The sequence below is a fragment of the Lepidochelys olivacea genome (assembly GCF_965140295.1).
Source record: "Lepidochelys olivacea isolate rLepOli2 genome assembly, chromosome: 10".
Classification (NCBI taxonomy): Eukaryota; Metazoa; Chordata; order Testudines; family Cheloniidae; genus Lepidochelys; species Lepidochelys olivacea.
The window spans coordinates 82156184-82174648 of record NC_140420.1 but is presented as its reverse complement, the minus strand read 5'-3'; the positions used below and the strand labels follow the sequence as shown (position 1 = coordinate 82174648).

General features: G+C 46.3%; 1 protein-coding gene across 7 annotated transcripts in view; it reads right to left on the bottom strand.

The window, feature by feature from the left end:
• The window catches only part of PAQR5 (progestin and adipoQ receptor family member 5), a 39064-nt gene extending 22924 nt beyond the window's left edge, over positions 1 to 16140 (bottom strand). For 2 of the 7 annotated variants that reach the window (XM_084640944.1, XM_084640950.1), the window contains exon 1: positions 8334 to 8564. The gene's annotated coding sequence lies outside the window, so the exon portion shown is untranslated. The other 5 variants (XM_084640946.1, XM_084640948.1, XM_084640945.1 and 2 more) reach the window with 5 other exon arrangements.
• Between the last annotated feature and the right edge of the window lie 2325 nt (positions 16141 to 18465).

The window sequence follows — 18465 nt, the reverse complement described above, 5'->3', positions numbered from 1 at the left end:
GGACTGGCCCCTTTGCAGAATGTCATTTATTTCCCATATTCTTCTGCAGGTGGTTCCCGTTACGAGTGAGTGTCATGGGGAATAAGCCACGTGAGTAGCATTTCCTTAACACTCCATCTAGCAGTGTCTGAGATTTCATTTATCATCAGACACCAAAAAAAAAATCACTCAGGAGAGAACTGTTGAAATGGCAAGAGGACCAGCCTTCCATGTGCAGTACCGTGCTACCATGCAGATGGTCTCTGCTGCTCAGTGATGTCCTTGGACATCAATAGACTGGGGAGGTGAGCTCTCCTTAAAGGAGTGGGGAGATGGGGGTGGAATCCAGGCAATGCTGCCAAACCTGCAGCTATTTGGAATAATCTCAGTCATGGGAGTCCCTCCTCGTTCCAGCTGGTATCAGCCAAAATGCTAGTTTAAGTGCTTATTGCTCCCGGTCCAATGCCACAAGGTGTGGAGTACAAACTCCTCCATGCCCAGTGACAGCTCAGTGTTGTTAATAACATGCAGCCCCTGGGAAATCAGTATGTCTCCCCCTTTATCTCAATCCCTATTGGCAACTTTCCCTAACAGTAAAACTCCATCTGTCTGGCCCTCTGGCCCCAGCTGGCATTGCTGAGGAAGTTGGGAGGTGGGTGTGGGAGACTGTCAGATGCTGAATCATGGGCATTGGCAACTAAGGGTTAGCTTGAATGCCCTGGCAGGGAGGCCCAGATGTGTTGGAATAGCACAGTCCTGGGGGAAGAGGTACAAGCTGCTGGCTTCTACAGCAACCGAAAGGGGCCACGCTGCACTCCTGATGTTGGAAAATGCAAACGGATAAAGGGTGGGCGTTGCAACAGTCTGCAGTTGTTGGAGGCGCAAACTCAGGACTCCTGGGTTCTGATCCCAAGTTTGCCACTGACTCAGTTTGTGAGCTTGGACAAGTCCCTTCGCCACGCTGAGCCTTAGCGCCTCAGCTGTAAAAAGAGGGTAACAAAACCTGCCTCACCAGGGTGCTGTGATGCTGGAAGAGCTAATGTATTTAAACCTGGAAGGACTCTGTCTGGGACAGAGGCAGGGGTGGGGAGGGGGATAGCCCTTTTCCATTGTTTCATCAAACTGCCAGCCTCTAACACGTGCAGTGATGGTCAGAAGTGCTCCGTAGCCTTTCAGAATTAAGCAGCACTGCTGTCAGCTTCACGTTAAACTACAACATAAGCAGAGCACTGACAGTGAACGCCTAGGGAAAAGTGTTTGTAGCGCCATCTACAGGAAACCACAGGGCACAGAAAAGGCTTCCCGTACTGTCCCATAACTTGCTAACTCACAGATCCATGAAGTGAGTTCATTAAAACAAACGTTCTGCTGAAACCGTTTCTAACATCACTCGGTTTAGGTTTCAAACCTTCTCCTTTTTCAATTTGTTGGCTCACAGTTGGCATGTCGCTGTTACTCCTGGCATGGGAATGGTTTTCTGACAACATTTACAATCGCGTGCATTTATTCCCAAGCACCTATTTCAAGCCTACCTGCCCAGTGCTAGTTTGGCAGACTAATTCCTGAGGTTTCCTCTGAGAGGGTGTGTTAGGGGCTTGTTCCTTCACCCACTTCCTTCCCTGGTCCTTCTCGCATGAACAGAGAGCAACAATACCCCAAGTCCAAAGGTGCAAACAATTGGATGTTTATTGGGGGTGAACTTCCAGCAAGCAATGATTCCAGTTTCCTTCCTTAGTGTCCCCCTTCCTAGCTCTGACACCACAGAGCCTTACTCCTGTGTCCCTGTTCCCATTCCTGTCCTTAGCCAAACAGGATTCCAATTTCCCCCACCCACACACTTCCTGATTGACTGCAGACTATATAGTAAAACTTGAGTTCTGCTTAGCTATACCTTAACCTATCATTTTCCTGAAATTTAACTAACCAATCCTAACATATTGTAACACGATTATGTAACCAATTATATCCCACCACCTTAATTAGTTTACACCCAGCAAAATTAATTATACAGCAGACAGAAACAATCACAGAACCAGACAGAGATTTTACAGACAAACAACAGCAAAGTGGGAACTATAATGGCAAAACAACATAGAAATGAGGATTTCCCATCCCAGCTATGTATAAGTGAGTTCTTGCCAGACAGGATGCTATCAAACTAAGTTTCCTTTTACATTTTCTAGGCACTTCCCTTTCTCTGGAGGTGATAGGCATTATCAGGACAGGATTGTATTCTAACAGCCCCATAGCACCTTCTTTCAATGTGACTAGTTTGGAACATGAGGAGGTGACCGGTCGCTTCCCAGCTTATGGCTGTCTCTGCTGCTTAGCCAAAGGCCTCAGCCTAAGAACAGGGCCTCAGACTGTCTCAGGGAGAAAAGGCCTTAGACAGTCAGACAGTGATTTGGATTCTCTCTTTTATAGCCAAGTGATAAGAATACACCTAAATTCTTAGAGTATAGGCCTTTACAGACAGGCCTGAATATCTATATCCTAACAGAGGGTGGTCATGCCGGGAATGCATCCAGGGCCCGGGGATGCCCCTCTTTGGAGTGGCAGGTGAACGGTGAAATATCTGTGCACTGCTCACAGTCCCCCAGAGCTTTTTTTTGTCTCTGTTTCTGCAAAACCTTTTCAAACGTCTAACTCAGGCAAAAAGAAAATGAGTACTTGTGGCACCTTAGAGACTAACCAATTTATTTGAGCATAAGCTTTCGTGAGCTACAGCTCACTTCAGTATGCATCCGATGAAGTGAGCTGTAGCTCATGAAAGCTCATGCTCACATAAATCGGTTAGTCTCTAAGGTGCCACAAGTCCTCCTTTTCTTTTTTCTCATAGCATGCCACTGCAGAGCCCTATTTCCATGATCTGTGCTAACCTGTTGCAGGCTGCTGGAGTTTAATTGGCAGGCTCTCTAGCTCCAGGTCCCCAGACTTCTTACAGCCTGAACATCTGTCCGACTGCGTAGTCAAAGATTGTGGAGAAGGGTCATTTAAGGGTGAGTATCCAAACGCATATTTTATCAGCTTGCCTCGCCTTTCAGTAGGCCTGTAGCCAAGTGTTACGAACAGTCACATACCAATCGCAGTGCCTGGACAATATTTAAAACAGTGTTATCCAAGTGACAGACAAACTGGCATCACAAATTTAGATTTGAAAATGGCAGTTTCATTATTTTCTGTATCAGTACACACTTCTTGTGACGGACAGCCCAATTATTCCGTCTTCCCCTTTTCTCTTGTGCAGAACATGCCAGTCACAACTTCACTAAGAGCTGAGGGGCATTAGCCCAGTACAGGATCAGACTGTAAGCGTGGGACTGACTCCGCATAGACACGCAGCCCCAGCGGTAGAGAAACTCCATCTCAAGCAAAGCCTTTGATAGCCTTTTCCGCCCTACAATTATTCTCCATCCGGAGAATTAAACACATTCCCCTTTTATTTTCCTGCAAATGCCCCACACCTTGTAATTAGAGTTTGCCTCACTCTCTCAGATCCAACCTTCCAACACTATTAAACAAAGTTTGTGGCTGTGCAACTCCCGAGCTGCATTGCATAATGGGAGAAGTGTTGTAGTCCACCATGCAAAGCTACTTCTCAGGAAGAAAGGGTTCGACGTTCGCTCATCTGTTTTAAAAGAAGAAAACGAATACAGCCCAACAATTTAATGCGTGACATAAAAACAATCAGAAATGCTTTCGAAGTTAACACTTCATGTCTGATTTTTTTCCATGATCTGTAATTACTTTACTTCTTTCAGATTTACAACAAGGGTCCTACAGGCTCAGAGTTTTGTCTGGTTTCATGCAGAGTATGGTCTGTTAAGGTCTCCTTTTTAGTTACTCATTTTCTCACTGCAGTACAAGCAATGGGCCGAATCCTGTGGGGGAATGCTCCAGATCCCCATTGAAAGCATTCCACACCGTGCAGAATTGGGCCCTCCAGTGCTCACCTGGATTCTCAAGATCTGGAACAAGCTCTCTCTGTTGCTATCCTTTGCCAGAACACCTTTGCTATGAACACAGCTGAAGGGAGCCATGGGACAGAAAAAATACAAACTCTTGTTATTTTAGTGAAACTGGAAAAGACGGGAGCTGCTCAACACATTTGTTACACAGTGCCGTGGTTTACATGTTGGATCATTGATCAGCACATGACCCGTATTTTTAGTCTCAGACAAAGCCGAGTACCTGATATGCTGGGTTACCAGATTGCAAACCAGCTAACTGGGCATACATCTGACTAGCCACTGACTCTCCGTCTATGTATTTAGGTTCTTGTACTGGCATCCATCAGTGTAGCATCTAAGAGCAGCTGATAGCACATTTCAGAAATGTGTCCTGGAGGAGCAATATGCCCTCGCTAGTGAGTTACTGTGTTGTGTATCAATATAAACAAATTTACATAGGATTAGAAGGGACCTCCCGGGTCACCATGTCCAGGCCTGTACTTTTCCAGGCAGCCCCATCATATAATCCCATTCTGAAATGTATCAAGCTCCATCTTCAAACTAGTTCGGTTGTTTGCCTGTATTAGGGCTAATGGGAGACTGTTCCAAAACGTCACTCCTCTGATAGTTGGGAACCTTCTCGTTTCCGGCTTTGATTTCGTCATGGCAAACCGTTTTCCCTCGTGAACAACTAGCTTGCCTGTTCGCCCTCCAAGCTGGCACTCACTGCTGACCGGAGAGAGTCAAAGTACCCAGAAAGCTATGTTGATATGAATACATCTAATTACATGCTACTGAAACAGTGAAAATGTCTTCTGGTCTCACTGTCCAAGTGTCAGAAATATAGTCCCCTCTCTAAAGCTCAGAGTAAACTATGCACAACTCTAGAACCGATGAAAAGACTAGCAGGGACAGACAACCAACCCTACGGTCCCATTTCCCTCTGCTCCCACAGCAAGACTCCTGTGGCCTCTGGGACGATACCAGTGGTGCTAGTAGAAGTCATTTTTTGCTGGTACTGCACTCATGGGAGGGACATAAGGAGAGGTAGGTGACTTCCCATATGACCCTCCATGTGACTGCTTCCCATCCCGCCTCCAGCTCAGGGCCCCCCCTTTGTATATATAATCATCAACATACTTAACTACTCACTCCTTCCCCCCCCAGTATGCACTATTCAGTCTGTTTATATGGAATAGGGGAGTTGGGTGAGGAGCCATTTCAGCATATGTATGACTTATTAAAAGACATTTTAAATAGAACTGTATCCTAAACTGCTCTACAGTGTTGTACCCAAACACTGCATTTCAATGCGGGATTCAACGTCCTTTACAGGAACAGACTCCTGAAACACTTACCAGTCCTCAAAAGTGGCCCATAGTCATGCAAATAGTCCCATTGTCTTCCATGGGACCGATCAAATGATTAAGGGTTTACAGTGTTCGGTTCCAAGTTTGTAAATTGTTCTGGATGAAGCTGACAAGGCCTGAGCTGTCAGATCAGAAGGAGCGTCCTTCGACTAAAGGTGGGCAGACGTGTGATACGTCTTCGCTCCGTTGCTAAGGTGAGGAACATCTTTTCGGCAAAGTTCTTGGCAGATTCCTGAGGCAGCTGGTTTAAGGCCGTCAGTGTCCCACATTATAATCTTCACTTATAGTTCTCTCACCCACAAAGCTGGAACACGAGGCATTTGTTTTGCTGCTCCAGTTCCCGTTCACAAAATGCATGGAAGGGTATGTCTACACAGCCGATGTTAAAGTGCTGCCAGGGCAGCGCTTTAATGTGGCTGGGGAGTCGCAGCCCAGCACTGGGGGAGAGCTCTCCCAGCACTGTAAAACCACCACCTCCCTGAGGGGAGCAGCTCCCAGCGCTGGTGCACTGTCTACACGGGCGCTTGACAGCGCTGAAACTTGCATCGCTGGAGGGGGGGAGGTGTTTTTTCACCCCCCTGAGTGAGGAAAGTTTCAGAGCTGTAAGTGGCAGCGTAGACAAGCCGCTAGACTAGTTTGGCTGCGAAGAAGAATTCTAGGTACGCTGGGGACCACACCTGATTCCTGTCAGGCTGCAGAACTGGGCTGACATCAGAATCCAAACATCCTCTGGTCAGTGCAAGCAGAGGCATTCCTCTACTGATCTGGATTTGATGTGATGCAGTAGGAACGTGGATAATTCAGACCAATGGGGAGAAACAGAATCAAAACCACTGTTGAAACACCTTCCGTCCCGCCCACCCCTCCCCTTTTGAGGGCTCCTGACCAACACAACAGCACAATACATATGCTAACAAACTTAAAGCCTTCGTTTGTGTTTGTTAGCATATGTATTGTGCTGTTAAAGCCATATAAAGAATGAATGTCCTCCCCAGCTGTGTTCTGTTCCTTTAAGGAGCAGAGTGCAGCCCCTCCCCCCTTGGGGGGAGGGAGGCTAGCCCCAAGTCTTTCCCCGTACCCGCTAAAAATCTCTTGCCAGTACTGTGCACTGCAGGGTACCCCCTACCTGCACACCTGGAAGCTGCACAAATTTGAATAAGGGAAACATTAACAAGCAGCCAGAAAGTGGCGTATGAAGGGTGGTAAGGTGCACACACAAGTGAGCTCTGCATGCAGTTGCGAGGATAGAGAGAGTTCTTTGTAAAAGTTACAACCTCCCTCCCCAAAGACAGAGACACAAACTTTCTCACAGTTTGTCCAGTTCCCTTTAACACAACTTCCCCTTGTGCAAGCCTCATGTTACTCTCCATTGAGTTCCATGGGAGCAACATGCACCAAAAGGCTTCAAGGTCCTGGTCCAAATTTGGCTTTGAAGCTTGAATAGAGAGAAGCCTCTCCCTGCTTATCTTGCAAACTCAGCAAAGCATCTGTCCACACATGCCAAGTAGATATTTTTACAAAATATACTACACACAGTGTACGCCCATATCTCCAAGGGCAGGAGCCAGCCATTCTTCTGCTGTTAAGTTTACACAGGAATATTTCAGCCTGACTATTTAATTTCCAGTTTTTGCAGATGAGGAGCCCTGACAGTCCCCTACAGAATCACCTCTTCTACAAGAGCATGCTTCTATTCAGGAAGATATGGGCCTAGGGTGAACAGGTCTGACTGAAGCACAACCTTCCATTGTAGGGTTTCTAGAGTTACATTTATTAGCACTGGCTGCACGGCAGACACAATCAGAGTGAAAATACAACAGGGCACGCAGGAGGATTTAAATTCAAGAAAAATGGTTTAGCTGTTAATTATTAACTTTTATGATTTACTCTGTACAGCACCAGAGAGAATTATTAAACTATGAAACCAGTGACTGAGCCATCCTGCATAATCACCACTAAAGGTAACATAAGAAATGCCAAGCCCTTGTAGGCAGAACGGTGAGGAATTCATAACAGGTTTATTATTAATCATTTATTACTTGTTTAGGGCCCAACCCAGCAAAGCATTTAAACACATAAAGAAAAAGTTTTAAGTGTTTGCTTAAGTCCCACTGAAGTCACTTTCAGGCAGACATAAGCATGGGCTAAGGTGCTTTGTTGAATCCAGGGTGATCAGATTTCTACTGCACCCCAGAAATGGCTGCATTTCAGTGGTGTATCTGTCTGCTTGTAAAGTGCTTTGGAATGACAGCGCAAATGCTATTATACACTTAAGATATTATTGTTACAGTATGAATGCAAGAAGAAAACTTCTTAAAATAAACGAATTGTTCTGATGACATAAAATACATATTAATTTTCCATAGTTTTGTGTCCCTTTCTCTCTCAATATATATACGAGTGGGCATGAGAAAGCTCAAACTTTTGCTTGCAGATTGCATATAGTTGGGCTTGGCAGAATTATTTTTAAAAAAGTCAAAATTTGACCCATAATATTGAGGTTTATTTTTAAAGTTATTTATTGGTTTAAATTTTCACAGTTGTGCAAAACTATGGGGTTTAAGCATTTTTTTTATTTATTTACATTTTTCACAGTTGTGTGAAATTATGGGGTGGTCAGACAAGGGCGGGTTAGACAATAATTGTTTAATGATAAATGTGGAGATTCAAAAAGTTAAAGCTTTGTATTTTAACGATTATAAATTCCCAATATCACATGTCAAAATACACAAAGTAAATATCCTTACACTAAACTCAAATAAGTACTCATGTAGCATTTTTCTTACTTTGTCTAGCTGTTAATTTTGATTATTTTCAGTGGAAATATTTTTTCGTTGGTTTCTGTGTGTTCGGTGAAATCGACATTTACCAATAAAAATCTAATCCTTCCATGCCTAGTTACAGTCCAAGTGCTGTTTGCATTTCTTATATAAAGATTCAGTATATTTCACTACAAGCAACACAAAAAAGACCATCAAAAATGCTGCATAAAAACCAGACGCGCTGCTGGGAAGCAAATATGCACTGTACTTACATCTCTGCCTCGGGAGCCGGGAAGCACTCACTGGTGCCCTAATAACCAGAGGAGCTAGCAGCCCCCTCAGCACCAGGATGTCAGTACTATTCTTCTTTGTACAATGGAAAATGCACAGATCAGCCCTGTGCTAGAAATGTGGTAAGTAGCAGAATTGTTTGGGGCTGAGCTGGCATGTACACAGCAGCTCAGTGAGAGTAAGTGGGCTGACAGGTTTGCAAAAGAAACAAAACCAACCTGTTGACCTCCTAAGGGTAGGGCAACAGACGCAGAGAAGCTCTGCACAAGATATGCTTGCAGCAGCCACTTGGCCAGGCAGTACATACACATTAACGAGCTGTGGTGTGGCATGCAGCATGCTGGCTCAGGGTAAGGAAAGGCGGTTAAGCATGCATGCTGCTCTCTGGGATTAGGAGCAAATTAATTCTGACTCATGTTTTATTGGAAATTACTGAGTCCAAAATAATAGCAGATTATGTTCTGGATTAAGTTTACTAAGACCTACAGGAAGCAGAACACAGGTACACAGTGTATAAATCCACAGGCCTCTTTAGTGTCCCAAGTCCAACCTTTCTGTGCCTCAGTTTCCCCACCGCTGAAATGGAGATAAAAACACATGCCTGCTTACCTTCAGTGGTCTGGAAATCTTACATCATTCATATCAAAGAGCTTTAAGAGATCAAATACTATAGAAACCGATGGTTATATTGGGCCTGCCACATCTACACACGAATCATACCATACTTCTCACATAGTACCACAGACTTCTGCGGAGCTAGTTGTGGACTAAGGGACTATTCAGCGCGAGTAAGAGGGACAGAATCTGTCCCACTGTGATCATAACTCAAACAGAGAGAACAGGGGAAAGAGCCCGGCATACCTCAAAAACTGGTCAAACAAACGGAAATCGTCCATTTTGAATTAAACTGTGCTTACGACAAACTCAGCTGCTGGGATCAACCAGAGCCTAAATTGTCCCTTTGCACGGAGGACAACATTTCCCAAGAACAGCAGGGAGGGGAACACGCAGCAGCACACGGTCACAGTTCCCTTCTGTAACATCCAAAGAGGTTACAAAACTGGGATTGCTTAAAAGTGTAATTATGGGCATGAAAGTGACTATGTGAAAATGGCACCTTCTTGCTCCACAGACCGGCTCCCTGAGCTTTTGAGTCACAACAGCTTGCTCTATATCCCAGTCAGCCACGGAAGAGTGAGCTGGATCCTGTTCTAGGGCTGCCAACTCTGTATTCCAGTATCATCATCACCATGATTAATAATAATAAGCAGGAGTCACCTGCATTGGCCTGGGGTATTTCTTGCTGCTATTCGCACAGCTCAGCAACTCCCGATTTTGTTGTACAGAGAAGAAAAAAAAAGGGACATCCCTTGTAATAAGGGACTGTTGGCAGCCCTAATTCTGACTCACGCACCATCCACAGAATTGTTAACTATGCACCAGCCTCAACATCCTTATCTGACAAATAGCAACAGCACACGAGCCAGAGAACCCAGCTTGCGTCTCAGAGCCTACGTGGAGTCTGCAGAGCCAGCAGTTAGGGGACTAGGGGGGGAAATAATCCAAAACATCATTTTGGGTGGAAACTACGCCTACTTGTGCTTGAGCCTCTGAGCCACAATCGATAGGAGGTCTCCAATCACGGTTCCTCACAGTAAAACCACACATTCCAGCCTCGATTCTGCTCCCATGGAAGTAAATGGCAAAACTTCCTGTGACTTTAATGGGACAGGATCAGGCCCTTAAAAAAATAAACAAAATGCCAGAAAAGAGATGGATGGGGCAAAAAAAGGGTGGGCAGGGTCATAGCCTCCCTCCCCACTGACCGGGGGACGGAGATAGCACACCAGAGGGGAGGAGAGTAATCAGTGCCATCGGATCAGATCATATGCCCAACGTGCCCAGGGAAACTATGGAAGAGCGGTACCTGCTTGCAAAGCAAGGTCCCTGGTACTTCTGCAGGGACTGTGCAGTTCTGCCCCATCTAGCCCTCCATGCTCACAGTGTTGCTGGTTCCAGTTCTTTTGACTAGTCAAAGTCACTGTATGCAAAACCAAACATATTCTTCTTCTTCTCTTTGATAAGGCCCCTATATTTACTTTAGCCCTCGCAGCCATGAGTAACATATTTCACAATATTTGACTATAACAGACTAAGAGCCTTGAATCACTGAAGTGTGATACAAGGGCATTACTCTAGTATTATTAAGTAGTTAAAAAGCTATATCGAGGCACAATGCATTATTCACAGATCACGAAGAGCAGAAATAATGGTCATTTTAAATCAGGCCTCATGAATATGCAACAATGTCCCAGGTTTTAATCACAGGGGGGGGAAAGAATCTTGACCTAAAATTTAAAATCTGGGCATGTTAACCCTCCCTTTTCCAGCTCCAGAATTTTAATCATGGCTTTTCCTTGGATGAGAATTACCTAGTGCTCTTATTGCTGCTTTTAAAACCTCTCTTTAACCTCAGACTGAAATATATAAGCCTGCATCGCATCTGTTCTGCGATCTCTTTTCAGTGTCATTTCCTTCAGTGGGACTATAAAATTATCCCCACAAGGCAGCAATTTCAAATACAATGCCAACAAAGTGCTAAGGACAGTGCAATAGACATTATTGGTATCAGCATGTACAATGCAAAAACAAAAAGCAATGTTCTTTATGGTCTTGCTGGCTCTGAATTTGTACAAGAAATCACACTGAAGATTAGCTAGCAAAGTATTCCAGACCTCTTGCTAAACACAACCTCTGTCCTATTTATAAAAAGAAAAGGAGTACTTGTGGCACCTTAGAGACTAACCAATTTATTTGAGCATAAGCTTTCATCCGGATGCATCCGATGAAGTGAGCTGTAGCTCACGAAAGCTTATGCTCAAATAAATTGGTTAGTCTCTAAGGTGCCACAAGTCCTCCTGTTCTTTTTGCAGATACAGACTAACACGGCTGCTACTCTGAAACCGGTCATATTTATGACCTAGATCTAGTAAAATAATGATAAAACAGATCTATGCATACAACAAACAGTTCACATTCGGTTCCGTACTGGTTGTGGGGTCATGCTGGTCAGTATTTCTGAACATTCAGGCGACCACTGGAGCTTTCAGAAAACTTTTCCCGAACCCTGGAGGTCTCGCACATTCATGCCAGAAGCACGTTTTTTGGCATTTGATGTTGTCCTGCTAAAAAGTTAGTCACCCACTCAGGGAGCAGAACCAAATGTCACGTGACCAGCTGCACACGACAAATAGTCCAGATGCACAATTCACAACCAACCAGCCATTGTTACAGGTATTCATAGAAACCATTTTGTGCTAATACTTACACCTCGGCCCGGACTAGCTCCAACAACTGCTGACTGTACGCACAGCTACCGGGACTGGCTCCCACATGACTCAACACTCATATCAGAAAAGGCAAAACCCTCTGATTTCCAGCTGCGTGTCTACAACACGGCCAGCTTTGGTATCACGGAGTTTAGCATTGGGGAAGTACGTGCAGGGCGGCAGATCTGTACCCAGGAAAGGCAACTGGAGCGGGTGTGGGGAAAGAACGCAGAATCCGGCCCATTACGTGGTTAACGTTGCCCACGCACCCTGTGCCAAAGCCACAGAAAAGCCCGACTGCTAAGAAATCAGTGCAGGTAGTTCCACTACATGGAAAAAGCAAGCATGCAAAAGCAGATGCCAGGCTGTAAATACGGCCCTGCAAGCAACAGTGGGCCTCGTGACACAACCTGTCAGGATCCTTGCCAAGTTACACAGTCACGTAAAGCAGTTTTTTCAAAACCCTAGGAAATGAATTTTCCAACTGGAGGTGAGTCACTGGTCCCATTAGACAGACAGATGTCCCTGGATAAAGGTCAGGCGTGGGCCTCCTTTTGGTACAATCTGTAAACAGCTGATTTATTTGGATTAACAAACTCAATTAATCCCCCATGACACACACACCAACATTACACCACAACATCCTCTGGTTCTGGAACACGGTCCTGGAGAACAACAAAATGCTCTTCGGCTGCACAAAGTGGATGCATTTTTTTCCCCCATTGGCCAGCAAATTGGCATAAAATACTGATTTACTAGGAAGCAAACTGATGGGTAAACACGTCATTAGTGAACTGGACATTTGGCCCACGTCTACTCCCAGAAAAGCCAGTGGGAACGCTGCCATTAACTTCACTCAGTGGGAGCAGGATTGGGGCCCAGCTTCGTAAACACTTTATATTCTTGAGCCCCAAGTTATATCGCTGAACAATGCGGAGAGCAAAGGAAAGCTGCTGGCTTTCTGCCCACTCCTTGCGGTCAGTGGGGACTGTATATTGCAAACCCATTTCCTGTACTTCTGTCTATGTTCGGCCATGCTCTCTTCTGACCATTTCCTGACCATTCATCAGGCCTCCGGGTCTTGAAACTGGGGGCGCCCCATGCCTTACAAGGAAGGGCGCAATGTCCCGGAAGCCATCATCTGTGCAATCACATTTTAATATCAGCAGACTGGACTCTCCCAGACATGGCTAAGAGAGCCCCCTAGGTAAAACATGCTCCAAGTCCTCTTCCATCTCATGCAGGTACGGGATAAATTGCATTGCACAGTTACGCCGAATCTAGTCTGTGCCCTGGGATCTGATCAACATACGCACCATATTTCTGAACCGGATGATAACTACACTGAAAGGGACACGGAACAGCTGTTATCCATTCATTATTGTGGGGCAGTTCTCTGACCTGTGTCGTACAGGAGGTCAGACTAGATGATCACAACTGTCCCTTCTGGCCTTGAAATCTGTGGGTCCATCTGCACTGCAATAAAGAAACCCCGGCACCAAGTCTCAGAGTCAACTGACTCAGGCTTCCGGGGCTCAGACTGCAGGGCTGAAAACAGCAGGGCAGACGGTAACGCTCAGGCTGCGGCCCGGCCCCTAAGACCCTCTCTCCTTGGGGCGTCTCAGAGCCCTGGCTCCAAACCAAGCGCCTACACTATTGTTAGCCTTGCAGCCTGAGCCCAAGCGAATTGGCCCAAAGTGGTGCCGCGGGGTTTTGGGGTTTTTTTTTGCTGTGTAGACAGACCCTATGAATCGATTAATCTGCTCAAGTTGTAGGTAGCTTTCTGATGCTACTTTTCCCCTATCTGAAAATTTAGGTGTAGAGTTATGCAACCTACTTCCATCTACTCTACCACGGCCAATCAAACAAGCTGGAAAGAATAAAACCAGCTGCTGTATCATGATAAACTAACTAAACACTTGCAAATGACTCCTGGCTTTTTTATTTATTTATTTTAAACACAATAGTTGACACAAACCCACCCAATAATTCAGGGCAGCGATTCCCAGTTACTAAAGCTGGCTCACTAATGGAGCAGCAGCAGGTTTTCCTGCTGCACTGCCAAGAATTAATAGATTTATAACAGACTGCTCGATCCAGCTCAGCTGGTAACAGAAAGAGTCCCCACTGGCTTCAGTGGGAGTTCTAGATCTAGGTGCCTGTATAGCCCTTACCACTGTAGTAGCTGAGTAACTCAGTCATGAATGGATAGTTTTCTTTACACGTTCTTGTAAGGCAGGGAAGAATTATCCTCCTTTTCCAAAGGGGAAACTGAGGCACAAAGAAAATTAAGTGACATGCCCAACATCACACAAACTGTATGGGTAAGCTGAGAAGGGAACGCTGGTCTTCTGAGTCCCAGTCCAGTGCATTATCCACTAGACCCTCTTTTCTACCCTGGGATCTACTGAGCCCTTTTAAAGATCCCATACCTAGGGTCTAGTCATGTGCCTGACAGTTCATATTTCCAAATCAACTGTACACACACACACACGCATGCGCGTGTGGGGAGAGAGCGAGGTAGTATCTCGTGTAACCAGAAGAGGCTGTGAAGGGCATCAAAGGCATGCCTTGTGCACTAGAAACTGGTATAACAAGTTTCGATCCAGTGGAAATTTACCAGTTAAACATCGTTTTCAGATGTCGATAAAAAACTTTTGGCACAACCTTAGCGACAGTTTTTGCAAAAGCAATGCTGTAGTCAAGTTAAGACTCAAAAGAAAACCGTGTTAGCAGGAAGTTCTAGATACTTGTAAAATAGGAACAAAAGCAAAAGAAATGGGAGTTTAGGCTCTTTCCTCGGGTCATTAGCCGTTTCCTCTGGGGAAACTGCAAAACTGTCCCAGGATTGCCACAGTTTAAAAACCTCCCACTGCTATGACCTTCAGGTTACAGCCCTCTGCAGAGACAATACAAATTCAGTGGCTGTGGGGAAATATAGCTTTCAACCCATGTTCTGGGGCATCTGGGATGGCTTATTGATGCTGGAATGAAACGGTATCTGTACGTCATAATTACTCAGATAGCGTCACAGCATTATCTGGGCAATCTTTCATTATGCTTAGATCTACTATGTCAACTTGAGAGAGCGAGAGGGAGAGCGCACGAGCCCTTTTATTCCATGAATCCGTTCACATTAACTCTGCACCTTTAAGTTTAAAGGCTCTTTGATGTGGTGCAGCTTCTTTTGTGCCCCATTGCTGGCAAAATCTGCCCCTAAAAAGGCAACTGAACCTGCCCTGGAGGGATCGTCTCCGGTGCCGAGATGACCCTCCAGTACTGTAGATCTGGCCGAGGGTCCCTTATGCTATTCCTCCCCCCTCAGGCCTGCAGAACAGGGTCCGGGCAGAGGGGGCAGGGGCAGCAGCCACATGGCGAGGGCTGGGGCTGTGCAGCCCGGGAGCTGCCGACAGGGGTGCTCTGGGGTACCTGGCGCTGCGCAAGGGCGGGGGCAGCAGCCAGGTGTGTGTTGCAGTGGGGGTAGAGTTGCCAACCCTCCAGGATTGTCCTGGAGTCTCCAGGAATTAAAGATGAATCTTTAATTAAAGATTATGTCATGTGATGAAATCAACAGGAATTTGTCCAACCAAAGCTGGCAATCCTAGCTGGCAGAGCGGCAGGCACTGGCTGTCACAGGCACCGCTCACGCCCAGCTGCGGGCCGGGAGGGAAGGGGGCTGGGAGACAAAGGGGGAAGCGCAGACACAGGGGCAAACAGCCACAGACAGACAGACAACGGGGGAACCAGACAGGCAGACACAGGGAAAGAGACAGACGGAGACAGACGAGCTGGGCTGAGACAGGCAAGGACACAAACACGGCCCCCGCCCCCAGAGACTTGGGAAGAAGAAGAATTAATGATAAAAACATTCCAAAATCCCAGGGGCTGATTTCAGGGGTGCCTCCCCACCCAGAGCTGCCAGGGACTCGGCTGGGATGGTTTGCGGGGAGAAGGCAGTCTCCAGCATGAACAAGGGGGCCAGAACCTGGCCTGAAAGGCCTTTTTGGAGCATCTGCCCAGCTTCCAGAAAATAAAGCCTGGCTGGATGGTATCATTATAGTTTGGAGTTTTTTAATGGAAAAGGAGGGAAGGAAGGAGGGGTGTGGCTTTTTTGGGATGGAGGCTCTGAAGAACATAGAAATTACCAGATTGTCAACTCAAGGGTCCTTTTCATCCAGAATCTAGCCGCTGCCAATGGCCAGCACCAGATGCTTCAGAGAAAGGTACAAGTTTTTGGGCAAGCTGCCCCCAAGGAAAGTTGCATCTAACCCACAACACAGTAGCATTTTTAAGTGCAAACATGCAGCCTCCCAACACCGAGTGGCACGTAGAACATTCGCTGTGATTTTTATAGACCCACCTGTGATCGCGTGACCTGTGCCTGACTGTTCCAACAGCATCGAAGCTCTTTCGGTCTGCTCATGCTGCTGTGGGAGCTGGGTCTCGCTTTACATTTGCGGGCATCAGGCTGTAAGTCGTATTTAAAAGAGCGCAGACAAATTATGCAGCAGCGCTGAATACACGTGCACTTGCATGAAGTGGCTGCAAACAAGAGGCGTCCGCTGGGGCACGTCGGACATAAGGGCATTGCCATAGCTGCTACTGCGTGAGCAGAGGAAAACACAGGCCAGAGCAACAGATCTCCAGCCACACTGGGGGATACGGGGCTGGACGGCGCTCAGATACCAGGGCCGTGAGTGCGGGGTCAGAGCCGACACAGAACAGGATAGAAGGCAGCAACCAGAGCGAAAACCAGAACTGTAGCTACGAGTCGTCAGTGCAAGAAATCCCAAGGCACAGAGCCGTAGGGAGGGAAGCCTCAATGGACGTCATTGACAAAAGGGGATTTATTTTTCTGAGATGGAGCCAAACAAAAAGCAGCGCAGCTTGTGCTCCCATCTCTCCAGGCGATGATGCACTTGAAAGTCGGAGACCTGGGATCCCCATGGTCTTAACAGACAGCTGAAGCACTTGAGAACACAGTGAGTTCTCCCCGTCCCCCACAGTTTATCCACCCAGGACTCACCTGTTAGGGATAGTCTGTGTTTAATACGTCTCCAGGCCGTGTTTTACTTACAGCCAGCTAGCAAGAGGCAGGGGCAGTTGGTCCTGTAGACAGTCTCCAAGAAAAGGGAAACTTTTACCATGGACAAACTTCTGCCCTCAGAATGACTCTACTGGGTGCTGCAAGGAAGTACGTTGAGGACACACGTGGGCCTGTGTATAAATTCATATCAGCAGACACTTGGGTTACAACCATTTGAGGTTGCTGAAGTACCAAACCCATCCACGCAGACTCGTAAAGCATGGAAATAGCAGGTGGAGACTGACTACTTACCAGCGCTTAGCACCCTCACATCCTGGTAACCACAGACATTGACAGATTCCAAACCTCCGCAAGGCTGTGCCTTCCATCTCCAACCTATAAACACACACAGCAAATTCCTACAGCTCCCACCGACACAAAGCCATCCTAAAGTATAGCAATATACATGTAACAGACAGATGTGCTTCAGGTGTTCGTTGCAGAGGTAAGGTTTCATATGCATTTTCGGTTGCTTAACTTCAGGCTGAAATTTTCCATGTTTGGTCTCTGCTTCTGGTTGGATCTTTGGGAAAAATTTGGGCCAAAACTCTTCAGCTGATTTTGAGAATGAGAGTAATGAAATATATAAAAAGAACAGGAGGACTTGTGGCACCTTAGAGATGAACCAATTTATTTGAGCATGAGCTTTTGTGAGCTACAGCTGCATCGGATGAAGTGAGCTGTAGCTCACGAAAGCTCATGCTCAAATAAATTGGTTCGTCTCTAAGGTGCCACAAGTACTCCTTTTCTTTTTGCGAATACAGACTAACACGGCTGCTAAGCTGAAACTTAACTATAGATGTCACTGTTGCTCCTTCTATGCGTGTGTGGACTACAGGTTTTATTTGCAAAAGCGCCTAACAGACTCAGGACCACAAGACCTAGTGAAAGTCAGTCGGACATGTGCTCCCAACCCCCTTTGGCACTTTTGACAATCTCCCTTTAGATACTCGATAAACACACAAAATCTTCATTTAGTGACAGCTAGGGACACACCACACCAACGCAGACTCTGAACAGGGAAAAGTCCCCAGAATTCCTTGCTGCTTTCACATTGCCTGTAACAACCCTGTGGATCAAACCCTTCAGGGTACTTTCATGTCCACCTCCGACATAGCAATGGGTACTCCAGCTTCAGCGAACTCTGTCTCGTGCAAAACCCTAACAGCAGCCGCAGACCCTCTTGTACCAGCAGATCAGCACAGCTGCCCCTCATTCCATGCAGCATCGTTCCATGCAGTAACACTGCTGAGGTCACCGTGGCGTGAGTTTGATGAAGGTGGTTGTGACCATCAGGGTCCAGAGGCCCCAAGGGGAGAACAGAAGGTTTAAACTTGGAAAAGCAAGCTGTTAAACTAACTGATTGCATCCGATGTTATTTGACTGTAAGGACATATTGAGTAAGATCTTTTATAAAAGCTTGTAATGCACCAAACTTAAAAATCATTACGGGGGCCATATACACCTGATAGTTATGAAGGGCAGGGGCTGTACACGAGGAAATTTGTAACTGCGATGCAACTTCAGCATCACCCCACAAGAGGACACAGAAGCAATCAGGCAGGGAGGGGCTACACCCCCAACCACAGGAGACTGGCTTCAAACACCATTGTCCAGCCAGAGGAACCATGGAAGGAAACGGAAACCAAGAAAGGAGGGAGTTTTCCCCACTTTGACTATCTGGAGTGAATGAAGAAA